Here is a 6,000-nt window from a genome sequence, read left to right as displayed (position 1 = left end):
CATAATTTAATAAATAAAAAAAAAGAAACTTCAATATAAATAAAAAGTAGAAACTTCAATATAAATAAAGAGAAGCTTTTTGTAATCCGTAAATCTATTACCTGACATAGGTCGCTCCGAAGGCGTGTTGTTTGTTTTGATTGCAATCAAAACAACAATATTGTGGTTGTTATCTTTCATTAGAAGCTGTTTTTCCTTGTTTTTTGTTATTCACGTTTTAGATGCCACGACGGAAATCGACCCCAAAATATGACCGGACCTTTTTGAGGATTATTTCAAAACAACATTGGTGAAATTGGCGTGTAACTTGTTTACTAAATATTTCACATTCCATACCATGCATCATTTGGAGTCAAAGGAACAGAGTTTTGTGGTCAAAATTTTTATGTTGTGTTCAAAAACCACTCTTTGAAGCATTCTGGTTAAATATTCATCACTGCGGAAATGAGAAAAACATGAATTGTTTATGTTTTATATCGTTATCATAATTAACAATCAAGTTTTACAAATATTCCGAAAAACTATATATAATAAAATAAAACAATATTGAAATATTTACCTAATATTTTTTTTTAATTTTGAGATCAAGTTGTATGAAAAATTCAGGCCAAGATTTTGTGATTAGCAAAAACAAACCCAAACACGAAATGTGAATGCACGCTCATGGTCCATTGAATCGCTTAATAAGTTGTGGGCAGGGCGAAAAAGTCCCTGTGTTGTATAAGTAATCTACAGGAGCTTTACTGGCTCTTGATTCGCAATGATTCTCGTCAAACAATCCCGCCAGTGTTTTCTTTCCTGTGTTTTTCTCTTGTGTTTCATACATTGTGGACTCTGTTGCAAAGGTTCTGTGTTCCTTAACTCTCTAAGTATTATTTCGGAATGCAGAAATCAGATGGTTGATATACTTTCAATAATGTGCGGGTTTCCCTCCTTTATGGACTTTTTTCCCGCCGGTAAGTCTTTGCCTTTTTCTGTTTTGTAAATTTCTAAAGCAATGCTCAGCTTTTGAAATTATTATAGTTTGTTTTTAATTTAAAAAGACACTTTGACAAAGTTTCAATACCATTCAATTGTTTGATTTCTGAACACCTGTCATAGATTTGTAAATTTTAAAAAAATGAAGTAATCATAGAAAATGGTCTTTCAGGAAATCATAGTCGAGCAACAGACACAGCATCAGCTAAAGGAAATATCAAACTCTCAGTATCACAAAAACATAAGCAATCTTCCATTAATGCAAAATGTGGATTTAGATTTTTAGCAAACTTTAATCTGAGCGGGATAAATTATTAATCAAAAGGCAGTTCTTACCCTTTAAAATATCAAATTGCAATAATATTCAAATCAGTTAGATCCAAATGTTCACATCACGACACTCTCATATTTATCTCTTCTTCAATAGATTAACCTTTACTATTTAAAGTTATTGGATAAAAGCAAAAATGATTTAATTTCAAATATTCCAGTGTACATTAATTTTTAACAGATGTATAAAATATTTAAAAATCTTAAATATACATTTATTCATTTTTGAGATTAGATTTTTTGCAGAGTAAGAAAGTACGACAGATAGAGAAAAAAATAATATTTAATAGTATTTGTATACATATTTATAGCACAATTATTGATAATGAGCAATTAATCCTTTTTATTGATTATGTTTCGTGTCTTCAAATGCTGAAGTTAATGCTGCACAATTCAATTAGTTTTATCTTACTTGAACAAACACAACAAAATATTCATTTTCAATTCAATGTGATACAATTTGTGAAATCTACAAGACTATGCATACTGTCGCTTACTTTTTTACATTGCATTCTATTATTGATTGAAGCGATACCGGAGGAAAAACAAAAATGTAATTTTATAATAATATAATAATAATAAGAGAAGAGGGAAAAAATTATAATTAGCCAAAATGTTATAGCTTTGAAGAAAAATATTATAATTAAACATATTAAATAAAAACAATATTTGAATTTATTCATAACCCATTATAGAGTTCAAATTGATAGAGCTATCAACGGTCTTAATCAGCATCGCATTCTTTTCGACACACACACACACACACACAGAGAGAGAGAGAGAGAGAGAGTTGCTGCACTGAACTTTTTCATGTACAAAGAATAATGCAATTGTATTGTAAATTAGATGTACTCGATTTAGCCGTATATAATTTTATCTAACATTATAGGTACAATGAGCAAAGAAAAAATATTTTTCAAGGTTCAATAAGATGCACACAGTTATTTCCATAAAACAGTCCTCAGCTTACTAATTGAGATACATTAATTTCGAATGTAGTTAAAACAGTTCAAGTTAACCACAGATATTGGAAAGAAATGCATAGTTCGTTTACATTCTACAAGCATTAAAAATTGCATGCGCTTTCTTTCAGACAATGTCTACTCTGGTTATTAGTACAAATTAAATCTCAATCATAAATTACCTTTTTCCAGCATAACTTTTCTCTAATTGCGGTCATTTATTGCACAGTTCCATTGTTAGGAAAATCCGGTAATTTTTTTGTAAGCATCTTTGACACAATTTTACGTGGGTTCCTTGTTGCATAAAATATTTTTCATTACATGACACTATTTTATGGCCTTGTTTATTATTTTAAATGACTATTTATATCAAACTAACGTCATTGAATTTCATGCCCTTGGCTTTCTAATGTACAAATCTGTTTAGACATTCATATCATAGGCGTTTTTCACATAACATACGATTACACGATTATATCCATTAGATAATCATAAAATACTACAAAAATGCACGGTCAGCAATTATACAATTGAAGAAGTTAGATATGTAAACATTTGTATCATTTTTTAAAATCTTTTATAAATTATCATCCATTGAAGTGGCTAACAGGTATAGGTTATTATAGTAATAAACACGTGAGGTGATGATTTTGCAACAAATTGTTTATACTTGTATACAATGTACTTAACATTTCGATTTAAATGCATGTTAAGCATACTTTAAACCATTATTCAATAAGAATTTAAAAAAAATTAAAAGTAATTTGTAATCAATTATTAAGATCAGATTTTCATAAACAAATAAATGCAATCATTTTGATGCATGTTTTTTTTACTGGTCGACCACAGCATCGACAGGGCATCTCTCTACCTTAACACTTGTGTTTACCATGTATCATAAACCTATCCCTTCCGTTTTCTTTAATATTTTTATTTTCAACAGTTTTGTCTTTTTTCTCCTCTCCAAAAATGCATGAAAACAAATTATTCATGCCAAATATACTGACATAAGAAATTAATACCCAAAGGATATTAATATCGCATAATATATTTTTATACTATCTCAAATTCTTTATAGATATTGGAAAACAGCAACATAAAATACAATTAAAGTAAGTTGACTTTGAAGGACTGTGCAAGCATTTAGCAAACAAATCTCATAAAAAAAAATCTTTCATGTGCGCTACATATCTTTGTGAATCATCTTATGTAAGTTAAATCGGGAAGTGGGGAAGACATTTTGCGGTTATTAGCTTCTCCTTGTATTGATGTTGTTTACACAATGTTTCACATATGAAAAATGACATATACTACCAGCGAAACATTAGCAGGCTGTCCTCGTCAATTTCATAGCTATTACCTGTTACAATAACTCACCCAGTCCTGTCCTGAAGAATAATTAAATTCTTCGTTTTCTATATATATGTCGACAGTTGGTTGGTCGACCCTTTTTTCAAGGTTAAATTAGATTGCTTAATATACAGAAATCTTAATTAATAGCAACGTAACCAAGACTAACTTGACATAATATTGACAGAAATTTAATCTTCATTAAGTTTGCTCTTGTCAGTTAATATACTATAAAGTACAAATACAATAGTTTCGTTTTGCAAGTGCCATTCTTAAATACAATATATGAACGTTATTTATATCGATCTAATAATCCATTAAGTGCATATTTATCTCACCAGGTGTGAAAAAACTATTCTAGTGCATGTTAACTATTATCAATCATATACATGTAAATTTGAAGTCATCACGTTAATCATAAGATTTAGTTGTTAGTTAGCCATCAGTGTCTTTTCCTAGTTAAAATAAATTTGCCTTTTTTCTAGGTGATGCCTCTTCTTCTCAACATTTAACAATGGACGATTTAGAGTGTGAGTGCTGCTTTCGATCTTGTTTTCCCAGTGACTTTACCAAATACTGCCATTTATATAAAAAGTGAAACTTTTCAGTGAACAAGATTCGGAGAGGAACAGAATTTGTTGTAAATTCCTGAATTTATATAACCTTCCGACGGTGATTGTTGAACTTTTAATGATATTGTTAAGTTTTACTTATAAAATGTATTTTAAAATAATGCAGCTTTATTTTATTTATATATTTATAAGGAAAGTTATTTCATTCCAAAGAGCGTTGTGCAAGGATTATTTAGTATGAAAATAAAAAGTATATAAATCCTTACAGAGCACGATTTGATTACATAGAAAGTACATTTATGGATGTGGTGAGCAACAGTTTCGGTCACATGTTACGAAACCCGAAGAAAGGGTTATCAAGGAATGTTTACATTCACTGAAGATTTTCTCCTTTCTTTCTTATCTAAACTATCATGTTTTTCAATTAACGGTTGCAGCTATTAGTGAGCAAACATTAACCCGCTTACACAGGTTATACATTTTTTCCGCAACAGCTGTGGCATTAATTCCCATACTTACAAACAAAAAACCAATTAATTGTTTAATTGAACTACCTCTGGATACATATTGGAAATTCAAGATTGATTGTATGTTGTTTTACGTCCAATTTCAGATTATTCACTAATATAGAGACCTCATTATATACCGGTGAAGGACTTTAAATTTAGACCTTTATTCGGCATTCGGGGCCCTTGAGCAGTGAGGGATCTTTATCGTCCCAACCCCTGCCGTGACACAGGGCCTCGGTTTTTTAGGTCTTATCCGAAAGACCCGCAAATTTTACTTCAAAGTGCCAAACGATTGGCGAAAGAACGTTGCTACCTATTTTTTGTCGAATTCGGTCAGTCACGGCCGGGTTTGAGCCCACAAACTTCCGATCACGGACCGAGCGCTCTACCGACTGAGCTATCGTATTCAAGGTTGAAGGAATGGGTTCCTTCAAAAAGGAAGGTTTTTACCCCTTTTGAAATACGTCTTCTCACAAATTATTAGGTCATTTTCAGATAATATAAATAAATAAATAAATGTTGTTTCAAAATGTAACATAATGAATTTTTTTAATATGTAAAATAATGAAAAGGAAAGAAAGTTTGCACAGCTTTATGTACCTTCCTTTGAGTGATTGGTGAAAATTTTAAAAGTGCTTACTACTGACCTAAGCAACGGTTAAATTTAGAGATGCCAATGAAAAAACGTTAATATCTGTTCAATGGCATAGATTCATGCATTTCCATATACAAGTACGTCATTTCTGTATAGTATCATAGATACATATACACATATACCGTAATCTTTGTATAATATAGGATTGACTCCCGGTATATAGATCATTTTTTTCATCGAGGATTGGATCTAAAATAAAACGAATCGGATTTAATGATTGGATTTTAAAGACTTGTTTCTCGATCATAAATTAATTTATAAGCAACGCTTATACATCAGTGACAAATTGGCAACTGCCGCTATAGGGTTTGATATAGAGAACGATATCTCATTACCGGACGTTTCTCTTCAGCAAGTACGAGATATATATAGCTACAATGTGTGAAGTCAATTTCTTAAGTTTCCAAAGTCCTCCTTCACCTATAGATTTAACCTTCTGCACAAATGAAGCATTTTGTCAGGTGGGTACAGAAATTGCACACTAAGGTATTTATAAGCCAAATTTTAAAAAAAAATCTGAAATGAAATCTACCGGCCAACCCTCTAAGTAATTTTAACCAGATTAAATTTTAATAATTCTTCTTTCTTTTATGTGCTGAGTACAAAGAAAAAGATAACCATTGCATTCCATTAAGAAATAGTTA

At 30.6% G+C, this 6,000-nt stretch overlaps 1 long non-coding RNA gene across 1 annotated transcript; it reads left to right on the top strand.

Annotated features, from left to right (window-relative positions):
- Nucleotides 1-627: 627 nt before the first annotated feature.
- On the top strand, nt 628-4,353 carry LOC133200648 (uncharacterized). The gene is made up of 2 exons (XR_009722979.1): nt 628-956; nt 4,106-4,353. It is a non-coding gene; the product is annotated as an uncharacterized LOC133200648 (long non-coding RNA).
- The last annotated feature ends 1,647 nt before the right edge of the window (nt 4,354-6,000 follow it).

This window comes from Saccostrea echinata, unplaced genomic scaffold (assembly GCF_033153115.1).
Source record: "Saccostrea echinata isolate AGI-Se365-2 ecotype Australia unplaced genomic scaffold, CSIRO_AGI_Sech_v1 ptg000040l, whole genome shotgun sequence".
NCBI lineage: Eukaryota > Metazoa > Mollusca > Bivalvia > Ostreida > Ostreidae > Saccostrea > Saccostrea echinata.
Note: the sequence above shows the minus strand (reverse complement) of the source record. Positions and strands in the feature narration are given on the sequence as shown.